Raw genomic sequence first — 16808 nt, 5'->3', positions numbered from 1 at the left:
CCTTAAATACTAAATTTTCAGCTTGGGGCAAATTCTTTAGTACATTTCTAAACTTTCGTGTCCTAAACAATAAATATTTGGCGTTACACAAGAATCGTCCACAATATCTGATGTCAAAACATTACGAACGAGGGGTTCCCACTGTTCCATCATAATCCCATGTCAACTTTTCATTCAGGAGCCGGACCGCCTCATCGTAAATTTCGTTACCTCCCCCTAATAAAGGCCCAGAAGGAAAGGAGCAGAGCCAGGTGCAGAAGATAGAAAAGCAGGATAAGAGATGCTTGTGGGTCGTAAATGGGCAAGGCTACCAGCTTCGGCCGCCTAATCATGATCAGGCCAACGAACACGAGAATCAGTATAGCAGGACTGGCCTCAGGCTGGGGAGGCAGCTTCTGCCGAGTCATGCGGCCACAGCGTTTTCTGTCCTAAGGTGCACGTGTCACTAGCAAGGTGAATCGCCGGCTAAAGCTTACGTGTCCTTAAGTGAAAGAGGTCACTGCGTGTTCATTGACTATGTGAGGGCAAGAATACAAAATGGCTGCCGTAATCTAAGATGGATGCCATGGGTAAATCAGAAATGTGCTTATAACAGGAGTGCTCTTGCTCGTAGCGTAGTGCAAACACCAGGATATGCTAAATGGATCATTTGCGGTTCACTGATACCAAAATTATGAGTTTACGACAATGTTGAAAACACGGGTTCAAATCGTCACGGAACCTCATCATATCCACCCACCCCCATACTGTTGACGTATGCTTGGAGTCCTCTGCACCCACCCCTAATCTGTCTGGACTCTGCTGGGAGTCATATCCACCCACCCCTCATCTGTCTGGACACTGCTGGTAGTCCTCCGCACCCACCCCTCATCTGTCTGGACACTGCTGGGAGTCCTCTGCACCCACCCCTCATCTGTCTGAACACTGCTGGGAGTCATACCAACCCACCACCATACTGTTGGCTTATGCTGGGAGTCCTCTGCACCCACCCCTCATCTGTCTGGACACTGCTGGGAGTCGTATCCACCCACCCCTCATCTGTCTGGACACTGCTGGGAGTCCTCTGAACCCACCCCTCATCTGTCTGGACACTGCTGGGAGTCCTCTGCGCCCACCCCACATCTGTCTGGACACTGCTGGGAGTCATATCCACCCCCCATACTGTTGGCATATGCCGTGAGTCCTCTGCACCCACCCCTCTTCTGTCTGTACATTGCTAGGTTTCATATCTACCCAACCCTCATCTGTCTGGACACTGCTGGGAGTCATTTCCACCCACCCCCAATACCGTTGGCCTATGCTGGGAGTCCTCTGCGCCCACCCCTCATCTGTCTGGATCCTGCTAGGAGTCCTCTGCACCCACCCCCATACTGTTGGCCTATGATGGGAGTCCGCTGCACCCACCCCTCATCTGTCTGGACACTGCTGGGAGTCATATCCAACCACCCCACATCTGTCTGGACACTGCTGGGAGTCATATCCACCCCCCCATACTGTTGGCATATGCCGTGAGTCCTCTGCACCCACCCCTCTTCTGTCTGTACATTGCTAGGTTTCATATCTACCCAACCCTCATCTGTCTGGACACTGTTGGGAGTCATTTCCACCCACCCCCAATACCGTTGGCCTATGCTGGGAGTCCTCTGCACCCACCCCTCATCTGTCTGGACAATGCTGGGAGTCATATCCACCCACTCCTATCTGTCTGGACACTGCTGGGAGTCATATCCACCCCCCCCATACTGTTGGCATATGCTGTGAGTCCTCTGCACACACCCCTCATCTGTCTGTACATTGCTAGGAGTCATATTCACCCACCCCTCATCTGTCTGGACACTGCTGGGAGTCATTCCCACCCACCCCCAATACCGTTGGCGGATGCTGGGAGTCCTCTGCACCCACCCCTCATCTGTCTGGACAATGCTGGGAGTCATATCCACCCACCCCTCATCTGTCTGGACACTGCTGGGAGTCCTCTGCACCCACCACTCATCTGTCTGGATACTGCTGAGAGTCCTCTACACCCACCCCCACGCTGTTGGTCTAGGCTGGGAGTCCTCTGCACCCACCCCTCATCTGTCTGGACACTGCTGGGAGTCATATCCACCCACCCCCATACTGTTGGCTTATGCTGGGAGTCCTCTGCACCCACCCATCTGCTGTCTGGACACTGCTGGGAGTCATATCCACCCACCCCTCATCTGTCTGGACACTGCTGGGAGTCCTCTGCACCCACCACTCATCTGTCTGGATACTGCTGGGAGTCATACCAACCCACCACCATACTGTTGGCTTATGCTGGGAGTCCTCTACACCCAACCCCGTACTGTTGTTCTGTTCTGGGAGTCCTCTGCACCCACCCCTCATCTGTCTGAACACTGCTGGGAGTCATACCAACCCACCACCATACTGTTGGCTTATGCTGGGAGTCCTCTGCACCCACCCCTCATCTGTCTGGACACTGCTGGGAGTCATATCCACCCACCCCTCATCTGTCTGGACACTGCTGGGAGTCCTCTGAACCCACCCCTCATCTGTCTGGACACTGCTGGGAGTCCTCTGCGCCCACCCCTCATCTGTCTGGATCCTGCTAGGAGTCCTCTGCACCCACCCCCATACTGTTGGCCTATGCTGGGAGTCCGCTGCACCCACCCCTCATCTGTCTGGACACTGCTGGGAGTCATATCCAACCACCCCACATCTGTCTGGACACTGCTGGGAGTCATATCCACCCCCCCCATATTGTTGGCATATGCCGTGAGTCCTCTGCACCCACCCCTCATCTGTCTGTACATTGCTAGGAGTCATATCTACCCAACCCTCATCTGTCTGGACACTGCTGGGAGTCATTTCCACCCACCCCCAATACCGTTGGCCTATGCTGGGAGTCCTCTGCACCCACCCCTCATCTGTCTGGACAATGCTGGGAGTCATATCCACCCACTCTCATCTGTCTGGACACTGCTGGGAGTCATATCCACCCCCCCATACTGTTGGCATATGCTGTGAGTCCTCTGCACACACCCCTCATCTGTCTGTACATTGCTAGGAGTCATATCCACCCACCCCTCATCTGTCTGGACACTGCTGGGAGTCATTCCCACCCACCCCCAATACCGTTGGCGGATGCTGGGAGTCCTCTGCACCCACCCCTCATCTGTCTGGACACTGCTGGGAGTCCTCTGCACCCACCACCCATCTGTCTGGATACTGCTGAGAGTCCTCTACACCCACCCCCACGCTGTTGGTCTAGGCTGGGGGTCCTCTGCACCCACCCCTCATCTGTCTGGACACTGCTGGGAGTCATATCCACCCACCCCCATACTGTTGGCCTATGCTGGGAGTCCTCTGCACCCACCCATCTGCTGTCTGGACACTGCTGGGAGTCATATCCACCCACCCCTCATCTGTCTGGACACTGCTGGGAGTCCTCTGCACCCACCACTCATCTGTCTGGATACTGCTGGGAGCCCTTTACACCCACCCCCACACTGTTGGTCTAGGCTGGGAGTCCTCTGCACCCACCCTTCATCTGTCTGGACACTGCTGGGAGTCATATCCACCCACTCCCATACTCTTGGCCTATGCTGGGAGTCCTCTGCACCCACCCATCTTCTGTATGGACACTGCTGGGAGTCATATCCACCCACCCCCCATATGTCTGGACACTGCTGGGAGTCCTCTGCACCCACCCCTCATCTGTCTGGACACTGCTGGGAGTCATACCCACCCACCCCTATACTGTTGGCCTATGCTGGAAGTCCTCTGCACCCACCCCTCATCTGTCTATACACTGCTTGTTGGACAGGCCCCGGAAGGGGGCTCGCTTCCTCCCCGCAGGACAGAGCCAGGACACCGACTCTCCAGAAACCACCCCCAGAAGTAACCCGTAACCCGTCCCACATGGGACGCTTGCCCCCGAACCTCTCCGTAACACCGGCCTGGGCCTCCACCAGCACCATCGCCCAGGCCCAGCCGCCATCTTGGACACTGCACCACGAGGCCGCGTTGCCTCAGCTCGACCCTAACCCTGGGCCTGGCCAGGCCCCGACTGCCCGGCACCACCATCCACCCGGGAGGTGAGCGGACCACTTGGCAGGTCAATGGGAGAAAGGAGTTTCGATGGCTCTCCCCCTCCAGGTGCCGATCGCCCCCGACCTCCCCGGGCGCTGGCTCCACCCCCCTGCTGGGTGTCTGGACTCCCTCATCCCGGACCTCCCGACCTCCAAGTGCGAGGGTCCGGACATCAAAGGGCGCCAGCCCTATAACTGGGGCAGCTCCAGAGCAGGAAGGCAGTTGTATCCTGGAGTCGAGAGACACCGTGAAGAACTCATCCTTGACGGACTGCTGGCGCTGCCGCAGCCCTGCCTTGTGAACTGTCGTCCTACCTGCTGGCGCTGCCGCAGCCCTCTGCAACCTTCATCCTCGTCGGGACCTGCTGGCGCTGCCGCGGCCCATTGCCGCCTACGATCTCCTCGGGACCTGCTGGCGCTGCCGCGGCCCGTCCTCCTAGAACGCCAAGCTCGAGGATTGTGAGCTAACCATCTTTTCATCGCCATTACCAGATTGGTAACCAGACTGTCCCGCTACCCCCTTTTCCCATCCCAGAGACTAGAATCAAGGGGACCCCGGAGTCCTGACCTCTTTGTACCATTCTACCGTACTTCAAGATTGCTTATAAAGAACGTTAAACCTTATCTTTGTGTGGTGTCCATCTGTGGGGGGGAAGTTACTTGTCTGTACGATCGCTGGAGACGGCTCTCCCCGGAGACCTCTCCCCTTGTCTTCGGCCGACCCTCCAGGTCCCGTCTAACACTGCTGGGAGTCACATCCACCCACCCCTCATCTGTCTGGACACTGGTGGGAGTCCTCTGCACCCAGCCCTCATCTGTCTGCACACTGCTGGGAGTCATATCCACCTAGTCATAATCTTTCTGGACACTGCTGGGAGTCCTATACACCCACCCCTCAGATGTCACGCACAGTACCCCAACATTCATGGCGTGTGTGCGGGTCGTATCACTATTAGACTGGTGCCATACGCGAGCGTGAAACGCACTGTTACCCAACATTTATGGCGTGTGTGCGGGTCATATCACTATTACAATGGTACCATACACGAGCGTCAAACGCACCGTACCTCAACTTTCATGGCGTGTGTGCGGCTCGTATCACTATTACAATGGTGCCATACGCCAGAGCGTGAAACATACTGTACACCAACAATGATGTTGTATGTGTCGGCTTGTATCACTATTGCAATGGTGGTATAGGCGAACGTGTAAGATGCAAGTACAAGTAGACCTACGTTGTTGCAGTACATTGTACTCACCGTCTGCGCCGTCGTCTGTTTCTATGCACTATGTCGTAGGTGTACAGGACTGGGATGAAAAGGACAATGGGGTTCATGGCGTGTATGTTGAGTACCAGGGTGCGGTTCGAGACGGACTCTGCTTTTACGGCTGTTTTCAGCTCCCGTCGGAAAAGGGTCGTACAGAGAGTCGCAGAGACAAATCCCACTCTCTAGTCCGTAAACTGCTGCTTTTTTACGTACGGACGTCGCGTACTGAGTTAACCGGATACAAACCGTATGTATTTTTTGGTCGTACGGTGTTTGATACGATTCGTACGGAGATCTGCTTTGGGTTTGGATCGTACTTGATCGTACATACGGGGACGATGAAGCTGTAGGAATCGTACAGGAAAAACGATCAGTACGGCGAATCGTAGGGGATTTTGCCAAATCAGAATCGACCCCCAAATGTCCATCAGGAACTTTCCTTTTTCAGATCCGTTTGCTGCAACCTTCAATTTTGTTTATTTATCTTTAGTATTTACACAGGTGAGACCAAGCCATACTGACAGAGGAGTGCTTTACAAGTCGAATTACAATGAAGTTCCGGACAGAGTATCAGGAGATGGGATTACAGGGTGAAACAGACATGCCTGAATATATGACTAGAGTTTTAAATATCGGTTCTGAACAGGTGAGATATCATGTTCATTCTGAATGATAGTAGATTGTCATTCATCCTCTGGTCATCAGACACATTAATCCAAAGTCTTAATTGCCAAACATGACAAGAACTGGTTTAAAGTGTTGTGTAGTTCCTAAAAATATATAGGATCTGTGCGTTTTTTGGACAGCATAAACTAGGAGATTGGTGTCTAGACTGATTCCGGACACCCCCACAGGATTTGTCAGGATACAGACCAGCTAGCACACAGTGCCACTATAATGCCCCAAACCCTACCAAGGAGTGAATAGTTTCTGGCAACCATTGAACATGACAACCTTGACCCTTCAGGGATCATGGAAACAGTACAGCACTTTTCACTCAATCAACCGTGCTCACTTAGACCCAGCGAGATACACAGAATAAATGATGGGGACATTTTCAATAAGTATTTATTGAACCAGTGTCATCCATACTACTATCATAAAGAGAGAACTTGCACCTTTGGGCAAGGTAATCTCGGGAACTACAGCGTCAATCTACACACCCAAGACATCTTAGAAAACCTCAGGGCAAGCAGAAGGAAATAGGCTACATAAAAATAAAAATAAAACGTTTTTTAAAATATTAATAAATTTAAAAAAGTATTCCCTTGCAACTAGCGCTGGCCGCGACGTCTGCGTGAGGGGAGGAGCGTCGTTGACCAGAACCAGGAAGAGCAGACGACATGAGCGACGTCTGCGTGAGGGGAGGAGCGGCGTTGACCAGAACCAGGAAGAGCGGAGGACAACAGCGCCGGTAGGAGCTGCGGAGCGGCGAGAACCGGAGGAGCAGTGGCAGTGAGAGGTACGTTGCTGGAGATGTTGCTGGGGCGGGAGGCGGGAGGCGAGAGGGAGTCGGCGGGTGCACCGCGCGGGCTGCTACCTAACTTAAAACTGATGTTGCTGGAGTCCGGGCGGGAGGCGGGGCAGGCCGGGGGGGGCGGGAGGGAGTCGGCGGGTGCAAATCTCAAGAACATTCTGCCCCAGCCACCTTCTGCCAAGGGGTAAAAATGCAGCCCCCAGCCCCCTTCTGCCCCAGGCAACGCTGGGGCGGGCTGCTAGTTCTACTATAAAACATGTTTGCTGCAACGATCAATAAACATACGCAAATGTTAAAGATTACAAGCACAAAAGAGTAAATAGTAGATACATTTCTGCCATGGTGCTAAGCAATGAATATATGCAGTCATATATAAAAACAGCAATCTAATCGTACTCCGTCTCCTACTATGCGTCCCCTAACTAAGTGTACCTCAATGTACCTAGCATGTATGTTGGTGTGAAGCCAGAAATCCCCTAGGAAAGATCCAACCCCATTACCTGATGGGAGAGAAAGAAGGACCCCATCTTGGTCATGAGTTGGACACCCCACAAGAGATGTCAGACCCCTGTGTGCTGAAGCTTCAGCGTGCAGGGACCTCAGTGTCTGTGTCAACGTGGATGTGTCTTCTCTAGTTACATAGTGATGGTGCTGTTCTTTTATACCAAAAAGGTAACCTCAGGAGTTCTACCTCAATCGATCTGTTGTGAGTATGATTATGTAGATGAGACTAAACCAATAATTGCAACTATGCAAAGAAGCGCTGTTGCCCTAGGATGAAGATAGCAATGACTTTTGTAGAGTATGATAATCCTGTTATGTACTCATGTGCAGGGGATTAAGATATAATGCTATCCTTTGTGTTTGGAGCAGTTTCGTGCCTGTGGGATGTTTGCCGTGACTTTGGACGCTTAAACCCGCACCTCTAATAACAACTTGCGGAACCCGCTTCGCGGGTCTCACTTCGTGGCAAGGACAGGGCGCCACCTACAGTAACCTACCGGGGTGCAGTGGGGCCGAGCAGGGCTGCGAGCAGGAGCAAGGACTCGATGTTCCAGGAGTCCTTGCTGGCCAATTGAAGACACCTGGCCCGCTCTCATTGCTAGCCCCGCCCCCTGAGCACCGGACGACGGATAAGGCACACCTCTGGCAGAGTGTGGTGGAATCCTTTGTGTTTGGAGCAGTTTCGTGCCTGTGGGATGTTTGCCATGACTTTGGATGCTTAAACCCGCACCTCTAATAACAACTCGCGGAACCCGCTTCGCGGGTCCCGCTTCGTGGCAAGGACAGGGCGCCACCTAAAGTAACCTACCGGGGTGCAGTGGGGCCGAGCAGGGCTGCGAGCAGGAGCAAGGACTTGATGTTCCATGAGTCCTTGCTGGCCAATTGAAGACACCTGGCCCGCTCTCCCTGCTAGCCCCGCCCCTTGAGCACCGGACGACGGATAAGGCACACCTCTGGCAGTGTGCGGTGGAATCCTTTGTGTTTGGAGCAGTTTCGTGCCTGTGGGATGTTTGCCGTGACTTTGGACGCTTAAACCCGCACCTCTAATAACAACTCGCGGAACCCGCTTCGCGGGTCCCGCTTCGTGGCAAGGACAGGGCGCCACCTAAAGTAACCTACCGGGGTGCAGTGGTGCTGAGCAGGGCTGCGAGCAGGAGCAAGGACTCGATGTTCCAGGAGTCCTTGCTGGCCAATTGAAGACACCTGGCCCGCTCTCCCTTCTAGCCCCGCCCCCTGAGCACCGGACGGCGGATAAGGCACACCTTTAATTGTCCCAACCACTATTTAAGTATCCCACTTTACCGCTGGGCGGGAGCGCGCGGGAGTGCCCCGGGAGAATCCCCGGGACAAGGGCGGGACCGTCTGTGGCCGTCAGGGGCCAAAGGAGGCTGGGCTGGGCCTGGTCCCTAACATTTATAGTGAGTTTACAATGGGGTATACCCTAAGAACTCTCTGACCTGGGTCAGTTAACATAGGTACGTATATGATGGTCAGGTTCTATAGATTCTAGTCAAGAGTTAATCATGAATAAAGTTTCAAAGGAATTATTTAACGAGAATTTTCAATATGTAGTATACAAAAGCATTTATTTCAACATTTCTGTGACATTGTGATTCACACTAATGAAATGGAAACCACAAGCAATAAAGAAAGAAAAAATACCAATTACTTCATTGGGTCAAATGAGGATATCAGGACATAAGTCTCAGTTATTTTCTTATGAAGCCATGTTCTTGTGGAAACAATTCTTAAGTTTATAATACACGTTGAATATTTACAAAATGCGCTCGAAGTGACAAGGAAAGGGAGACAGTTGAGTGGGTTGGGTGTGGTTGGGTAGAGGTGAGGACTGGGTAAAGGGTGTTGTGACCTTATTACAATCACAGTGGTTTCAAGTGCAACCTTTACAGACTAATATAGTTCATTAGTTCCGTTATATTCTTTAGCATAGGATCTGTATTACTCGATGGGTTGCTTCCTATGTTAAGAAAGTACTAAACAATCCGGTCTACGTTTCGACCCCCTGGGTTAAGGGTTGATTGAAGCCTCAAGCTGGGGTCTTCTTCAGGACAAAGATGTGCAGGAGCGCTTCATATAGGGCCGTCCAGTGGCCTATTAGGGATGGACCTGCGTCGGTTCCATGTTGTTGTAAGAAAGCTAGGGCATCATAGGTTGTCCAATCAACAGGTTCAGTGGTCTCAAGTCTGGGCGCGTCTGGATATTATGAATCAATCTTGTTTAGGAGTAAAGCACATCGGGTCCTCAGGACTCAATCCTCCTCCGTGCTTGTCTCAGCGCTGCCCGATCGCGATCGGGCAGCGCTGAGACAAGCACGGAGGAGGATTGAGTCCTGAGGACCCGATGTGCTTTACTCCTAAACAAGATTGATTCATAATATCCAGACGCGCCCAGACTTGAGACCACTGAACCTGTTGATTGGACAACCTATGATGCCCTAGCTTTCTTACAACAACATGGAACCGACGCAGGTCCATCCCTAATAGGCCACTGGACGGCCCTATATGAAGCGCTCCTGCACATCTTTGTCCTGAAGAAGACCCCAGCTTGAGGCTTCAATCAACCCTTAACCCAGGGGGTCGAAACGTAGACCGGATTGTTTAGTACTTTCTTAACATAGGAAGCAACCCATCGAGTAATACAGATCCTATGCTAAAGAATATAACGGAACTAATGAACTATATTAGTCTGTAAAGGTTGCACTTGAAACCACTGTGATTGTAATAAGGTCACAACACCCTTTACCCAGTCCTCACCTCTACCCAACCACACCCAACCCACTCAACTGTCTCCCTTTCCTTGTCACTTCGAGCGCATTTTGTAAATATTCAACGTGTATTATAAACTTAAGAATTGTTTCCACAAGAACATGGCTTCATAAGAAAATAACTGAGACTTATGTCCTGATATCCTCACTTGATCCAATGAAGTAATTGGTATTTTTTCTTTCTTTATTGCTTGTGGTTTCCATTTCATTAGTGTGAATCACAATGTCACAGAAATGTTGAAATAAATGCTTTTGTATCCTAACATTTATAGCTTGGACTTCTCTGTAATAGGTTTGTGGTTTATCAGGGTCACGCTAAGTGTACAAAAATGTCGTTAGATTTGTTAAACTCCTTGCCCTCCAGTGTTGGGGTTTCCATTCTTGGCCCCCTGGATAAATATTTTGTGAGGGCAAAAAGGGACAGTTCTTGTAGGATAGAGACGGATGCCGAGTTAATCAGCACCGACCCTATACCCATACCTAGTATCTTTCAAGAACAGAGTACTCCCCCTGTCCCGTTTGACAATACCAGTCATAACACTAGCCCTCTTATTGTTTATACCAGTCTAATTGATTTAAATTCCCCAGTTCCCCGATTTGCGACACCAAACTGCACTCATCCTTTTCAACTCATCTAGTTGACATTGTCGCCCCCACTGAGATTGTTTTACCACAAATTGTTAATAAGGCTAAAACCATTTCTAAGAAGCTGCGGACGACTCCCCATTCTCCGGCAAGGAAAAAGAGGAAAAAAGGTGGAGTCAAAAGAAAAGGGGAAAATCCACAGAATAATATTCCCCCCCCACCAGGCCCCAATCTTAATATAATCAGTCCCTTAGCGAGTGATGTATCATCAGATATCCATCAATCACCATCACTACCTGGGGAATTACTGACTTTGTCTAAGAAAGAGCCAGTGGAATTATTTGAACAGCTTCTTAAAGCCTACATGCTTCCCCTAATGGAGCGAGTTAGAATCCTGGGGAAAAAATGGATCGCCTTTTAGCTGTTACCCTCATGAGTATAATTTCTGATCCTGTGGAACACAGAGATCAGATTCGTAAAAATTGCCAGACAAGTTCTTCTAACTCAATCCTAAGAAAAGATAACAAAACCAAAGGAATTCCTGTAGATAATATTACACCAGTCCCAAATATTCCTAACAAGCCGAAGATTATGCATAAGCCTCCTAAGGATAAGAAACTATTGGCTGCAAATAAACAGACTAATACAACGGCTAAGCCCACTGAGCCCTTGGGGGTAACTAATATCAAAAGACCCACCTTAAATCGCAGACATATAGTTGACTTACCTCCAGAGTCAGCTAACTTTGTGATTCTCTTAACCGGTGTTCCTTCCCCCTTTACATAACGGTAATTTTGAACACAACAACAACTTGAAAAATAAAATCATTTATTGGTTGAGATCCAACAGGCCTCTTCCTGCACATCTAAACGGAGATATAATCTCTGTAAGAAGATGCAACTGGGTGGGTCCTAGACCGAAAGACATCGAAGGTGATGTTGTGATCGTTTATTTTAAGGACCACAGGGTAGTTACATATATAAGCGATTGGTACCCAGGTAAAAAAGAGGGTGGTATATCAACAAGAAATCTGAGCTATTTTTACCCAGAGGCCTTGGTTAGACCCCCTATCCTTCCCAGTACCAACAGATATCCCAACCCCCAAAATTTAGCTCACAGAGTACAATCCTTTCCTCACCTCTTGCAAAACAATAATCCAAATTTTCCCTTCCCTCTTCCAGTATGCCAATACCCCCCTAGTCGCCTTCCCCAACCGCTAAATCACACTAAATATACCAACTTTAATGAGTACTGGAATATCCCGCTGTATAACTTTTATGAACCTATCTCAGGGTTAGATTTAAATGAATGACTTCATTTGTTTCCCGTTGAATTGGAGCTAACTCAAGTTTGTACGGGTTTTTCTGATGCTCCAGCTACAGTATCATTTTTAGAAGACAAACAAAATGTAATGTCTTATAATATTGGAGATGAGAAGCTTGACGTTAATGGAGGGGAACGGGATAAGAGTTTGGGGCTGGAGGAGGTTGAGAGTCAGGCTGTGCGGGTTATAGATGGTGGTAAGAAGGAGCATAGTTCACAAAAAGGGATTCAAGTTGGTATAAGAGAAGCTGATGTGTTGGATGCTGGTGGAGTGGATAACAATGATAAGATCTGTTCCCATACCATGACAAATGATGTACCTTCACAGGCCCCTCTTAGACCAAGGGGGGTAAACCCTTCTTTATCTGATTCTATTTGCACTGCAGGATTAGGTTTGGCCAACCATCCATCCTCACTGAGACTTATTTCTTGGAACATAGCTGGTCTGCGAAGCAGGCTTCACATTGAGGAGTGGGTAGAGTTGGCGAACAACCAGGACATCTTGATATTTCAAGAGACCTGGTCAATCGATCCTATCTTTCTACCTGGGTTTTTAAATTACTATAAACCTGCCTGTAGGGGTGGTGTGGGAAGACCTTCAGGGGGATTATGTATCTGGTTAAGACAGTCTCTGAGCTATCATATCACTGAGATATTCACTTCTAATCTTGATATCCTTGTGCTTAAGCTCACCAATCCTGGCTCACAGACGGTAGTCATTATAAATGTATACTCAAGGGGTATCCAAGGTGGCCGCAGTCCAACTGGTATATTTAATGACCTGGAGCAAATTTTCAATCAATTCGATAGGGATTTTTTTGTCATCTTGGCAGGCGACCTTAACTGCACGTTTGAGCCTTTTACAGCTAGAGAGATGGACTTCCAGGCAGAAGAGGATAATCTATGGAAGATCCCGCCCCTGGATTTACCTCCTATTAAGAAGGGGACAGAAGCAGCCCTTCATTGGCTGGGGTTTTGTCTTGAACGGGGATTGAGAGGGGTAAATGGGCGAACTGCGTCCGACAAACAAGGGAAGCAAACATTTGATAGTGGATGTAGGACGAGTAGGATCGACGATCTACTTATTAAGATGGAATACTGGTCCTCTCTGGTGGATATGAAGGTGGAGGATCGCCCAGAGAGTGATCACAATCCGCTAGTACTTAGGCTAGCCCTGGATCGTAATTGCTTCCTGGGTGCCCCCAATAATTGTACTACAGCAGATGTGTTTCTGGAGAACAACAGTAGAAGGGTACAGTGGAGTAGAGTTGCTGAGGAACCTTTAACCCTTGGCTTGATCTCACGGAAAGTGGAGGAGGTTTTGCATGCCATGGATTCAACGACCAACATAGCAGATATTTGCGGGCTGCATGATAACTTTTTCCTCTTTCTGAAATCGCTTTTTACGAAAACAAACACCAACCTTGGAAAAAAATCCCGAACAAATGTGGGAGGGGGCAAATGGTATAACCAATCCTGTCGCAAAGCCCATAATGACTTATTTACCGCACAAAAATCGCGAGATAGTGTCGGCATACGAAAATTCAGGCAAGAATATAAAAGGTGCCTGAAAGAGGCTAAGTCGACCTGGGATGATAAACATTGGCAGGATCTTTATGAGGCGTGCCTATCCTCTGATCAATCGAGGTTTTGGTACGTCCTCAAATGGGGAAATTCCCATGATCCTCAGCTTTCGTCAAACCATGTAGCTGAAGATGGATGGGTTGCACACTTTGAGGCGCAATTCAGCAATTCTGCCTCTCAAGCTGATTGTGTTGTGTGCTTACAGGAAGCCTATCCAAGAACCCCGAGACATGAGCCCCTTTTTGACCGTTCAGAGGTGGAGTTGGCGTTAAACAAGACCAAAGGGGGGAAAGCCCCCGGTATAGATTGTATCCCCTCTGACCTCTTTAAATCAGATCAAGCAGCCTGGGTCCCTTACATATTGAAGATTGCTAATGCTGTGGGAGACGGCGCTCCGATACCAGATTCATGGCAGGGGGCGGAAATTATTCCAATCTTCAAGAAGGGGGACCGCTCCCTTCCCATAAATTATCGTCCAATCAGTCTTATCGACGCCATCCAAAAAGTCATCTCTCGAATGGTGCTATTTAAAATAATAGCGTGGATGGACGGAAAATCTATTTTATCACCACTGCAAGCGGGCTTTAGGCCGTGCGTTAGCACAATAGACCAGATCTTGAGATTTTTATTAATCTATTGGAAGGTGGTCGTCGTTAATGAAGGGGTGATCTATGCGGCTTTTGTGGACCTTAAGTCCTCATTCGACTTAGTACCAAGAACTAAATTGTGGGAGGCCTTGTCACAAATGGGTTTACCCATGGGTTTGTTGGACTTAATCATAAGTCTCCACGAGAGGAATTATGCGCAGGTCCGCTGGGACATGCAGGGCACAGTCACTAAAAAGTTTTCAGTGACCCGAGGAATCCGACAAGGATGTGTCCTCGCCCCCACCATCTTTCTTCTCTTTATTAATAGAGTGGTTGAGTATTTCTTGCATACCCCTACAGATGCACCTAGTTTGGGAGGTATGAAGGTTCCGCTTTTAATCTTTGAGGATGATACGCTTCTACTTTCCAAAACCCAAAAGGGGTTACAATTAGCACTCAACAAATTCATGGAATTCTGTGACACCAACGACCTACAAGTAAACACGAGCAAAACCAAGTTTATGGTTTTTACAAAAAACAGACCAAGACAGGGACTGGAGTTCTGGACTTTTTGGTTCCGTCCAGAGGTGTCAGGGATAACACCCGAAGACCCCGGAGTTCCACCTGTCTCGTGCACAAATAAACAGAAACACGGGCTTCTCGATGGTGGCGTCAAAGACCAAAGGTTTATTACTGCAGGGACACAGAGGTCACAGAAACTACACACGGGCAGTGTCTAGGAGCCTGTTCGATTTGTACAAGAGGGGTTGCTCCTTATATACAAAATATTAGCCTTCAGGCGAATTCTTCACAATGCTAGTACATTCCCAAACCTTTGTGTCCTAACAATAAATATTTGGCGTTGCACAGGAATCGTCGATAATATTTGATGTCAAACATTACGAAGAGGAGTTCCCACTATTCCATCACAATTCCATGTCAACATTTCATTCAAGAGCCGGACCGCCTCATCGTAAATTTCGTTACCTCCCCCTAATAAAGGCCCAGAAGGAAAGGAGCAGAGCCAGGTGCAGAAGATAGAAAAGCAGGATAAGGGATGTTTGTGGGTCGTAAATGGGCAAGGCTACCGGTTTTGGCCGCCTAATCATGATCAGGCCAACGAACACGAGAACCAGTATAGCAAGGCTGGCCTCGGGCAGAGGAGGCAGCCTTTGTCGAGTCATGCAGCTACAGCATGTTCTGTTCTAAGGTGCACGTGTCACTAGAAAGGTGAATCGCCGGCTAAGCCTACGTGTCTTTAATCGAAATGAAGTAATCAGAGGTCATTGCGTATGTGAGGGCAAGAAACACAAAATGGCTGCTATGATCTAAGATAGATGCCATGGGTAGATCGGAAATGTGTTTGTAACAGGAGTACTCTTGCTCGTAGCATAGCGAAAACACCAGGATATGCTAAATGGATCATTTGCGGTTCGCTGATACCAATATTATGTATTTACGACAATGTTGAAAACACGGGTTCAAATCGTCACGGAACCTCAGCCCCTCCTTTTGCCCTTACATAGGCAATTACTCAGTCTATGTCAGAGTCTAACTCTATGCTCATCAGGTCAGTGACATGCTGTTGTATCATCATCCTTTCTCGTGCCTTTTCTCCAAACGCAGGTGGTTTTCTGAAACAGGTTGCAGCACAGAGACTACACAAAGCGGGACCACACTGGATAATCAGGCAGCATGAGAATAGGAATACTAAGATGACACCAATGACCATCAGAACCTTCCATCCCCACGCTGATATCAGAGTCCACAACCACTCCATGAAGGACCAGTTTCCCTTGTCTACATGTATAGAGTCGGAAATCTTGTGTAGCTTAGAGATCGCCTCATAGACTGTTGGAGCATTATTGGGAATAAAGACACAGCAGCTCGATTGGATCATTCTGCATACCCCACCTCGATCTGCAAGTATTACGTCTAGAACCATACGGTTCTGCAACGTCATGAGTCTATCCGCCTGAAGCTCAGCTGTCAAATTGCTAAGGGCACCAGCAGTTTCGGTAATAGTAGATTCAACTACCCGTGTTAGCTGACGTATGTTTCTACTATTGGCCATAGGCCCCCAGAACGGAATGAAACCTTTGAAGAAGTCTCCAGCTTCCTGACCAGTGGTGTCTTCCTTGCTGAAAACACCTCTTGCTACTCTGGTCTTGTGATAGTCTGAAGAAGCAGTGTATGTTGGAGGCAACAATCGAGCAATATAACATGAACCTGAAAAGTCAGCAGGCAACCATGTATACGCTCTGTCTTGACAGATGAAGTAAGTACCCCTAGCAGTAAGGAAGGCAGGGGAAGAGTTAGACGGAAACACGTAAGTCTCAACGCACTCACTCCTCCCTAGCTGAGCTCTCGGATTTCTCCCATTTCCTTGCAAACAGACCTGACCTCGGTGAGGTACAACCCAGATTGGAGTGGAGCTTTTACGCTTGCTTTCTCCCAAACTAAGGCGATACTCTGTAGAGTTCCAACTCAAATATACTCGTAATTCGTCTCTAGGGTAAGATGGAGTATTATTGACGTCCTTGATCATATCAATAATTCCCTGGACTAAAGCTTTGTTGGCAGAGTTATATTTAGTGGAACGTGGTGGACGCGGAGGACAGG

Source organism: Lissotriton vulgaris, chromosome 4_1, assembly GCF_964263255.1.
Source record: "Lissotriton vulgaris chromosome 4_1, aLisVul1.2, whole genome shotgun sequence".
NCBI classification, from domain to species: domain Eukaryota; kingdom Metazoa; phylum Chordata; class Amphibia; order Caudata; family Salamandridae; genus Lissotriton; species Lissotriton vulgaris.
This window is presented reverse-complemented; position numbering follows the sequence as displayed.